This window comes from Centruroides sculpturatus, unplaced genomic scaffold (assembly GCF_000671375.1).
Source record: "Centruroides sculpturatus isolate CEXI.00-Female unplaced genomic scaffold, Cexi_2.0 scaffold22, whole genome shotgun sequence".
NCBI classification, from domain to species: Eukaryota; Metazoa; Arthropoda; class Arachnida; order Scorpiones; family Buthidae; genus Centruroides; species Centruroides sculpturatus.
The window spans coordinates 421,183-432,991 of NW_019384323.1; the positions used below are offsets into that span (position 1 = coordinate 421,183).

Here is an 11,809-nt window from a genome sequence, read left to right on the forward strand (position 1 = left end):
CTAATACATTTCTCTCCCCCTCTCCTACTTAAACTTAAAATACGACTTATCTTATTTTTACACCCCGAAAAAAAGAAAATGTTAATTCCATTCTTTTAAATATGTAACAGTCGCCTTTTGTAACTTCTTCCCCCATTCTATCTTAATTACCCTACCTCGTTAGTGAGTGTATTTATAGTGTTAAAAAGTTCCTAAACACTTTTTCTTCCTCACCGGATCACTTTGTTAGCTGTCATAACTTTTTTTCTATCTCCCGTTTGGATGGAGCGACAGAGAGAGAAAGGGGGTTCTTTGCTGATATATTTCTTCCCTCCTTCAAAACTTGGCACTCGAGGGGCTAAAGAACAGATTCCAGATGTAATTTGGACACGTTAAAATAGGCATGAGAAAATAGCAATGTTCAATACTCCGCTTCTTTCTCCTATTGTGTCATCCGTCTTAATAAATCTCTGCTCTTCTACAGTTAGGATTCTTAGTCGCACCATCCATCACTTCCACCCTCTTAACAACCCCCCGAAGTTGTACACCTTCTTCTGTAAAGGAACAAAATTCGCTTTATTTTTTTAATTTTTATCCAGAAAACTTTGACATTTTCTTCTTTAGGCGTATAAATTTAAATAAAAATATGTTTGAAGAATATTTAAATATTTAAAAGACAAAAACCGATGCCATCTTCCTGTAAACGTTTTGCCGTGGCGAAAATCGTTATCGGATTGAGACGTGCGGACGTAATCGCGTCGCAATCGATTGACGAACATTTATTAGTTTGCGTCAACAAAGAACGTAAAAATTGTATTTCAAATTGCCACCCAACTAATAAACTTATCCCAAGGAATTTTTTGCCTGTGTTTTACTGATAAAAACTTCTACGTTTCCGTCGAAATTGGCCAGGAATATATTAATTTTTTACCGAATTAAATAGAAATTTCTACCGACGACGTTACAGTATGGTAAATGAGGCTAAACTACTTCAATAATGGCCGAATTAGCCGCATAAATTTGTACTAATGTGGAGATCGATAAAAATTTGAAACCTCCTTCTTCTAAAGGGCCGCATTATTATTACTATTTTCTTCTAATTCGAGATTTTGAACATTTTTACGAGCCGACTTGTTCGGTAAATGAGAAAAACGATAAGTCTAGGTCTTTTACTTTTTTAATATTTTATTCTAACGATGAGTCACGGTTATCATTGTGATAAGCGAAGTGCGTGTACTTAAAAGTACTATTTTATATTTGCTCTATTTGGAATTGCGTGTTAGTGAACATTCATAGTCCATTGATGCCATTTTTACTAGGAAATAAACCATTCCTATGGGTAATAAAGCAGAACGCGGAAAGATTTTTCTACTAGCACATATTTTTAGCCGCAGAAATTATATTTTATATGTTAAATGCTGATTTATAATAGAAAACGTCCGAAACACGCTGCTACCACAGCAACAAATCATCGAATTACATTCCGTCTTTTCTATTTTTAAAATTATACGCCTATGTATATTTAAATCTAGTATTTTTGCTGGTAAATACCCCTATGCTACTACAGTAATAAAGTTTAATACGTATTTTGTTTTCTGTATTTTGTCTTCGTTCTTCTACTTTATTTTATATAAAGATAAAAGTAAAAAAGTATGTTATTAATAAAACGTACATAAGGCAACGTAGTGTAAGTGGTATTACACTAGCAAAAAATTATAATATTAAATATTTTATTACGTCATGTTTATTGCAGATATTAATGAAGTGATACTCGGTTTTAATAGAGCGACTGGCTATTAAATAACAATCTGTTGTTTCTGTAGTAGTTTATTAATGAAAACTGCGCTAATTGTTCGCCTTTTATAGCTAAAAACATGCATAGAATTAGCAGATTTACATTATTTAAATAATACAAAGTAAATTTAATATTACCATTTTATATTAGCTTATTTATAATAAGCTAACGGAAGAAAATGTTTTAGTTGAAAAATGAGTACTGTTTTATCAAAAAATAGACTCTATTTGTGTATAATCATTGAGAACGAAACGAGGTTTACTTAAGCAACCGATGATCGCGCTTATTTGAATACAGGCGAGATTTTACTAGGCGAATAACAAAGCTGCAGCGAGGAGATAGCATTAATTTATCGCCTGTGCATTAGCAACAGAAGGAAAAATCTTCAGCAATCCATCAGAGGGTTGTTAGGATTCTCTCTTCCAGGTTATTGTATAAACGATAATTCCGACGCTACTCGAAGTAAGTAAGACAAGAGATGACTCCGACCCAAGCGCTTTGTTCGTAATGACATTTAGGTCGAGAAGAGAAGGCTTTAGAGTAACAAAACTGCGAAACGAAAGGCAGTTTTAAGAGTGAACGTTGGTCTTGTTTGCATCGCGTGATGATACAGCAGACGTCGATCCTCTCTCGACCAAATGAGTCACCAGATCGATGTAAAACTAGCAGTTTTATCACGACTCACTACAAGCACGCCAGGATCCATTACTACTTGGGCGTGACCGCATATTGCATAAACATGCGAACTTTCCCTATGGCGAGCAGCGAGGAAACTTATACAAGAAGGCACGCGCCTATGCTTTTCTTTCACAGCGTAGTGAGAAAATGAAGGATATCTGTACGCGTGTAACGCGCTACAATGGTTTAAGGCCATTTTTAAACTGACTCTACACGATAGCGTATTATCTTCTTATTAAAAGAATACGTATAAAGTAGATTAGGCGTGTTGAAGAAATCTCATTCGTCTTTTCCTTTAATAAAAGGCAAATTTCGCCCGCGATTCAACCTTTTCCCATTCTATTAACAATGTGTTAAAAAATACTTAAGCTTTAATGAGATTACTTTAAAAGTAATGGTGCCAATTAGTTTCGTCTTTCGTCAGAAAACGGATATTTAATGGTAATTTGAATGCTTTTCTTGCCTCTTCCTATTATTACTCGTGATAAATTCGGATTTTTCAATGGCTAATGCATTATCAACTTCGCCTCTTCTCATTCATTTAAGCATCTTCTCCTCGTCCTCCTTTTTTTTCTTATTCCCTCTCCAGATCCGGAAAAAAATCTTGCGGTACGTAATATACAAAAATTCGCATTTATACGAGCCGGGCCACCGTTTTAAAAGTACTTTTTGAGGCCGTAGTAGAGTAAAAATTAATAAAGACGATCACACGCGATAACACCATCATCCGGATCTATAAATTTCTCTTTAATATTTAAGAAACGTCAGAGGAAATAAGTAGAAAAACGTTTAAAAATTTTGGCAACCGAAATAGTTTCAAGAAAAACAAACAAAACGGAAGAAATTTTGGCAGAAGTAGCGGTGTTAACGGTTAAAATTATGTGGTAATACTTATTTTAACTGACGGAAAATAAACAGATGCCGAGTTATTCGTGGAAGTAACTCTGTTTAATCCTTTGTTCAAATCGTCAGCTTCTAACGAAATCGTACCTTTCATCGAACAGAAAAAAAATTTGCAGTTTTAAATAAGTTAGAGTCATTTACCTATATCAATGATACGTTTATAAGTCTTCAGCGGGCATACCTGAAGGGAAAACTACGAATTAGAGAGGCACACTTAAAGGTGATGCATTGTGATACATTCCTGTCCTTCTCCGCATTAGAATCTATGCATTATGTATTAAACTCGCTATCCTTTTTAAAGAGCGCGGAAATTCTTTCTTATACTTTTACTTTGGGTTAAAAGTATTTAATTCTTCTTACATGGCGACACGTCTTTTGCCGTTTGCACCGCCATATTTCTCCTTTTCTAACATCGGAAACGATAGTTACTCGTCCCTTTCAATTTCCGTTTGCACAATAGTCGAGGCACTACTGTTTGTTTCGTGCTCTCGAATTTATTTACTCGTATTCGTAACATCCGAAACTATTGATTTCGTGCCCTCAATTTCAATTTCTTGTACTATAGCAACAAATATTGATTTCGTGCTATCATTTTCAATTTCTTCTTCATATAACACTAGCAAACGTTTCTGTTATGTTGCATTCTAACTCTATTTTCTTCTTCCCAATCGTTCATTACACGTATCCGATTTTATTTTTTTCTTCTATAATAACTGTATACTCCATTTTTCTTCTTCTATAATAACTAGTCTGACCATTTTTCATTTTATTTTCCATTTTTTCGTGCGATGCAACTGTTGATTTTCTGCCTCCATTTTCTCTTCTATATTATTAAAGCGGATCAATTTCTCGGTGGTAACGGCATTTTTAAATGTCGAACGTGTAAAATATGGCAAAATCGCGTAACGTAAATATATTTATATACAGGCCTTATTTATTATTATCTAGGGCTACTACGCGGGTTGGATTTTGACTTTTGTGGCCCCGAGCTATAACGAGTAAAAGGCTCTCACCCTTAATAATTTGTTAGAGCCTTAAATTTTTAACATTGTAAATTTAAAACGACGAATCGGATTCTACATCTTTATTTAAATTGTAATTATCTACTTTATATTCTCAGGTATGTTCGGAAGACTCGGAAATAAAATTGGAAAAAATGTAATAAAATATAACGGAATTCGAAGAAGGTTTATTAATGACGTTTTTTGAATTTAAAAACGATTGACCAATCCTAAAGCAAAAGTGTAAATTTTTTTCAAATTTGAAATGATAGAAACAATTTTAAAAATAATTAAGAGTACGAGAGAAATATCGAATTTGATAGAGAAAAGTATTTAAATCAGATTAACTCTGGACTTTGCAAAAGTAACTTTTGCAACGGCGATAATTAAAAATCTAATGGAAAAAATGGGGCCGTCGAGGTGTGTCCAATCTCAAAATTTTAGAATTAACGTCAATAATAACCATCGAATGCCATTCGTAACCGAAAACTAACGCAGTAAATCAACGTCACCATTAATAACCAATCAGAAATGTCATAAGAGAAATAAGTAATTATCATATTTTTGATTAATAAATTGCTTAATTTCTCTTCCTGCCGCTAAATAGACCAAAGTCAGTAATATACAGGAAAGGGTAATTATGAGTAATTGTTAGATATAATTACCTGGTCTTCGGTTTGCAAAATGAAATAAGAGTGCGGCAAAGAGTTGTCAGATCATATATCTAATTTTCAATAGGCGCTTCTCTTTTCTCCGCTTATGCAAAAGAATAGCCGTTCTTTTCTTCTCCTAAAGATCAATGCACTTTCTCTCCACTTTTTCACAACTCCTCGGCAATAGGTGCGAATCCTGTTCCGCTTTATGAACGCGTAACTCGTGCCACCGACGCAAATTTATGTTCCAGTCTACCAAGTGCCTTTACGTATTTATAACTCGCAAGATTACAAAGGTGCCTCTTCAATTATTTCGATTAAAAATCTAGTAAACCACGAAATTTTAATACATTTTCAAAGATTAAACAATGTATTTATTCGTATTATCATTTTAAGAAGTACATTTTAAAAAGTTTTAAGTAAATTCTTTAAAAACTTAAATTTATTTTTAAATTCATAAAACTTTCGACATTTACTAGATTTAACAGAAATTACGTAAATTAGAAAACCGAAGCATTGGACGGAGAAAAATGGAAAAGATTAGAGGCGATCTTCGTCCAGCGGTGGATTGACAATGGTCGACGACGACGATAATATAATGCAAATTAAAAAACTCATCGACGGCATTTAACTTCCGATAGATGCTACGTCGTCAATGGCTTTTACATTTTATTTATTGTCCTTTCGAAAAATAAAATTAAACTTTTAAAAAGTTTTATCACTAAGATTTTTATAAAAGTATTTAAAATTATTACGTATAATTTTCTGCAGTAAATTACCTGGTAGAATTGGTTAAAGAACCGCGTGTCGAAAGTAGTAAATGATAAAGTTTTGTCGAATTTTCTAAAATAATATAAATATTTTGTTATAATTTGAAAATACGACACCCCGATCTTACGACCGCCGAGATTTCTATATTACCAATACATTTAAGTGGCATATTTGTCCGTTATTTGCGCGACACTATATTGGAGAACGAAAGCTTAAAGCTATAACGGAATGGCTCGTCTTACGACGGTTTTCCAAAAATCCGAAATTAGACGTAAAAGCGGTTATCTATTGCGGAAAAAATATTTAAAAAAATACCAAAATTTATCCGTTATCTATAATTTTACGGTGTTATATAATTACAATATTTCCAGAAATGTAAACTCGACGTAAAATACTAATCCGGTACGAAATCGGATGGTTGGCTTAACGACGGTTTCCGACAACGGATTGGGATCTAACGAGTAAATACTATAACGAAACACAACGAAATATAATTTGAACCAGTTAAAAGTTTTGAAAAATATAAAATAGAAAAAAGTTCAAAACATTTTGTAAATTTTTAAACCGCATTTTGTATTATACCAAAGCATTATTTAAAATAATATGATTTTACATGCAGAATTGGAACAGATATTTACCAAATGAAATTCTACAACAATTCGAATTTTCTGTTTTTAAAAGTAACAAAATTTTACCAGACAGCGGGATTATATCGATAAATAAAACTAACGGTCGAATTATATTAAAGAAAATTAAAAAATATTAATTAATAATAAAAATTCAATTCAATTTTCAAAATGGCGTCTCGGACCGAAGGCCGACGGTTTTAAATGTATCGACAATCAAATTGATAAATTATCATTTTAATATTAATGCTGTAATAAAAATTATTAAACCTTCTATAGATGCAGCTCTTTTATTAAATTTAATGCCATTGTATAGACTACTATAAAGAAGCCGGAGGAGAAATAAATAAGGCATATTCGAACTGATAAATAATATTCAATAAATATTTATGGAATAGGCTGGTTTGGCCACCGCCGGTTTCAAAATTCTCTATCTCACGACCCGTAAAATTTCGCCATTACCCACGTAAAATTTCTTATTTCCGCGTATTATCGTATCGTTACAACTACTTCCGGGAACCGTCTCGATATAATTACTCGAAATATAACGACTCGTTTTACGACCAATCCACGAAAAAACAATTAATTCGTAAAAACCAGCCAAAATATATTCCGAGACCTTTTAAATCAAAGATATAAAAAGTAAAGAAATAATTTTTACACGAAAGAAGCAAAATAGGATACTTACAGAGAAGACGACGGCTGGCTTTGCCACGGGCGCCTACCACCGTATCGAAAAAAACACATACCGGAATTATATTTCGAGAGCTTCCGAATTTAAAAATGTATTAAAAGAAATAAAATAATCTTGTACCAACGATAAAGATTTATTTCGAACTAACAATAATATAATTAACACGGTGACAATACCGATTGAAAAATTCGTCACAATATAAATATATTTTTGTTTTTCCCAGCCAAGTTGGCGTATAATAACTGCAGGCGTTAACAACTCATAAAACATTAGATAACGCGTTATTAATGTATCCTTAGATATGTATGTGACAGCGTAAGGAAGGATAAGGTCATTTGTATGCGGAGAACGTCTGCACAATTATATTGGAAAGAATTAATAGAACCTAATGAACACTAAGCAGAATACATGACAGACTTTATCGTGAAAAAAAGAAAAAAAAAGACGGTTTGATAACATTGAAGCGGACAGCTAACATCTAGAGATGATGAATCTACGAGAAACAGCGATTTATCTTCCAAATTTCCAGAAATAATCCAAGAAAAAAGAGAAAAAATTTATATTTTGAAAAATTCAAATAGACAATGTTTCTCGTAAATTATACATTGTTACGTATACTACCAGTTATATTATTTATATACGTATATTTAAATTATTAATCGCGGATAAAACTTTTAATAGTTCGAATTTAAGCGCGTTTGGGAAGGAAAAAACAACGACCAAGTAATTACGTTTTCTGGCGACAGATGACAGCACTAGTAAACGGCAGTTATATTTGTCCGTTTTTTTCTTTTTAAATTTAAATCTTAATTTTGCCAAACGATTAAATAATAAGATAATTTTAAATACTCTTAAAATGATGAATAGTTATTTTATTAAAATATTATANAGTGCTTGTTTTTTTTATTATTAAACAACTCTTTTATCTTCATTTGTCACCATTCATCTTCTATCTTATTTGTTTTATATGTAATTTTTCCCTAGGAATTTGTACGTTTGATTAAGATCTCTTGTTTATATAAATTGTAATTTGACTAATTGTTAAATACTTTAATTCTATATCAATGTTTCGGTACAATTGCCTTAATTACACAAACGTTTATTCGATGAGAAACCGTTTTGCCCAAAGAAAATTGAAGATCGAACAGTTTTATGTGATGAAAATTGCGAAAGAAAATGACTTTTGCGGATGAAAATCCACGATAAAACCGTTTTAATCTGTGAAAATTCCCGATAAAATCGCTTTATGCAATAAAATTTAAGATAAAACCGCTGCGTTTATGTTTCAAACCTGTTTTTACTTCGTGCAAAGGCAAAACAAAACCGCATAAACCAATGAAAAATGTAGATAAAATCGGTATATCCAATAAAAAATAAAGATAAAACCGGTTTATGCAGTGAAAACTAAAGATAAAAAACCGCTTTAACTGACCGAAACATCATAAAAATGCGGAATAAATTCAATTAAAAGTCGATAAAATTCACAAAATTAATTAGACATTTATAAGCGGGGAAAGTATGAAAAAAATATAGGTCTAATATATGTGTATAATTGAGTAAAGTGGAGAGTAGAGGGAACGGAACCAGCCATTGCCAGAATCAATTTTTAATGCATAAGTCAACGCCCAGAAGAAGTAAAAACGGAGAGAAGCATAGCAGAATATTTGAATTTATTTGCAAAAATAATATTTAAAAAATGAAAAAATATATATTTTATAACCAAATATGTGTTTATCTTCCGAATGTACGCTTAAGAGAAGAACGAGGACGACATTTAATAAATCCGACAGGAAAATTTTACGCATTCAGTCAATGGATATAAGAAAAGATTCCCCTTAATTAAATAATAATAAGATAAAAGCAGCATTCGTCTCCTTTTAAAAGCAATTGCTGATACACACCGTGACCCAAAAGTCAGTTAACCATTTAAGTCTAAATTGCTATATTATTATTATTATTATTATTATTGTACGAGGAAATCGCGTTGTTCTAAACTCGGTTTGCCACTCATATTTACTCTTTTATCTAAAAAAGCAGAATAACCGACTTTTGAGCCACCCCGTATAGAGTATGGGGATAAACGAATGCCGTTAATACGGAAAAACCAGAAGAAACAACTTTGGAGAGTTTTAAATTCACAAGAAAAGCTATTATATATAATTTTCTCAGCTTTTCATTATATAGTAGCCTATGCGGAGTGTTTGCCTTCGTACAACGATACATAATGTATAAATATTTATACATAAATACATACGATATTTATTTATATATACACGTAGTATGCATATATACATAGATAAAGTAAATTTACGAAGGAAAGCGAGAAGTTAGAGCCGACTTCGGGCTTTTACGGTAGAGTTTACCTAAAGAAAACTCAAAATGGCTTCAGCCAATTAAAACTGTTTTAGCCAATAAAATGTGAAGATAAAAGCGCTGGGTCCATCGACAATTCGAGATAAAAAGCCGGAAAAGCAGTGAATAAAAGACGAAGGAAGGTAGAGATTAAGAAGCCGCTTAAGTACCGTAACATGTTGAAAACAATTTATCATAAAATTACAAGAGGAAAATTTAAATTAATAAGTAAACGTATTAATTCAATCAACAAAATATAAATCAAATTTTCAAATCAGATAAGGTAAAGATGTGCAGACGTTGCGAAGCCCCATTTACGACCGAGGGGGGATGGAGTTGCAACAATGATCTTTTTTGGACGTGGAAGCGAATAAAAAGTCGGGAGTGTTGATTTACAACCTGTAATATGTGATCGGAACGCAGTAATTGTGCCGATATACTATAATTACAATAAATTTATTACCTACTTGACTCACTGCTTATCGCTACATCGCGACTTCCTTTGCAATTTAATGACGGGGTGAACGGTCCCTTTACTTACTCCAATGTAAATACGTACTCCATATTTGTCATCCGCTCGGCTTATCTCGGCTTTTTCTTTTCTTTCTTCGTCTTCTTCTTTTAAAATAATTAGACTTCCCGCCGCCAACTCGTCACGGCATATTGCGCATAACGGTGCCGGTCTTCGTAGGTGAAGAGGATGATCAATGGTTATCTGTTGTGAAGGATGAAGATGCGTATCCATTACCTTGTATAATTGAATGTAAAGATATGTTTTAATGACAGGTAAATGAGTAAGGTAAGCTCCTTTTGAAAAATTTACCGCTTTTTCGTTGTGTTATTAATCGCCTGGCGCCTGGATATTTCGTCATTTGTACTTAATTATTAATACGTAACTGCAATTTTTCGTGGTTTATTTCATTTTATTCGGTTTTGCCGCAAGTATCGAAATTTTCTTACCCGCCGCCTATTTTTACGCACGTTTACCACTTCCTATTTGTCTGCAAAACGTTCCGTTATAGCGGATGTAGATGTTTTTCCTCTATTAAATAAATGTCTCCGGGAGTCCCTCTCCATCATTTAACCTTAAGTAGAAGTTATACATTGTAACGTGTTCTAGAAATATTTAGCGTGGAGTGGAAACAAAACGCATTAGGCAACGTCGAAAGCGTGCGTTATGGTAGAAAGGGTCACCTGTTTTCGTCTGACGTTTCCGAATCTCATGATTTATGCATTTGGTGCTGATATCCGGACCGAAATCGTGACGTGATCTTACGCGGAAATGTTAGGTGGTTGCGTGATGCATCCGTGGTGTAGAAAGTGGCTTATCGTCTCCCTCCTCTCTTCCTTTTTTCCCCGAAAAGACCACACCTTCCTCGATTCCACCGATGATTTTCTTTCCACACGTAAGTCCACACTTTCGACTTTCTCTTCGCACGAACGAGGTTTCCGAGTTTACGCGCCGCTAAAATAGCCTAGATCCATTACATAAGCTACACTCCGTGCTATAAATCATACCTAAGATATCATTACTGCTAGATAATTAAAAAAAACACCCCGGAATCCTCCAGAAATCTGTAAATTTCGAAAATTTAAGACTCCTCCGAGCTATAATACGTATATATTTTATGACTTGATGAAAATTTATAATTGTGAGAAGGAAGTTAGTAGTATAAGTTATCATTAGTGGGCTCCATTTTTATAGATGAGTGGTTGTCACACGAGAGGAGAGTTGGCCATTGTGGACGTAATGTCTCGAATGGGAACCGTCGAAGCGATTTTAGTTAAAAGTCGAGCCAAAGTGGAGTCTCGTATTAAGCAGATTGCTAGAAGAGAAAGGCGTGAAAGATAAATTAATAATCTGGTCTTGAAGGGAGAAGGTTTGTCATTAATCTTCTACTCATCCATCATAACAAGCTAGTTTGTCTTAGAGTTAGATCGAACTCCAATTACTCCATACTAAATTAGTAGTGGAAGTTGTTCGATTGAGTTAACTTAAAAGATTTTTTCCCCTTCTCCTTCTTTTTCGGGATGTATCTCTAGTTATGCCAATTATAAATGAGTAAGTATCTCGGAAAATATCTGCCGTGTCGTGTATCGTAATTATTTACTTGTTTTTTCCCGTCCCCTCTTGTACAATGGGACGAAGCTACGAACTTTTCCACAGATCTCAAGTTAAATTATTATTTTTAATTATAAAATTTTATTAAAAACTAAATAATTTTAACTAAATTTAGCGGATAAAAAAAGGATTTTGATGCGTAAATGGCACAAATTTTTAATTTTAACCTCGTTAATCTTTGTTAAAACCAACTTTTTAAAATCAATATTTACGTTAAAATTGACATTTTTGCATC

General features: G+C 33.1%; 1 long non-coding RNA gene across 1 annotated transcript; it reads right to left on the reverse strand.

Moving 5' to 3' along the window:
* Positions 1-5,839: 5,839 nt before the first annotated feature.
* Positions 5,840-7,630, reverse strand: LOC111626183. The gene is made up of 4 exons (XR_002756842.1): positions 7,095-7,630; positions 6,141-6,248; positions 5,937-6,065; positions 5,840-5,852 (listed from the first exon to the last, which is right to left on the reverse strand). It is a non-coding gene; the product is annotated as an uncharacterized LOC111626183 (long non-coding RNA).
* Between the last annotated feature and the right edge of the window lie 4,179 nt (positions 7,631-11,809).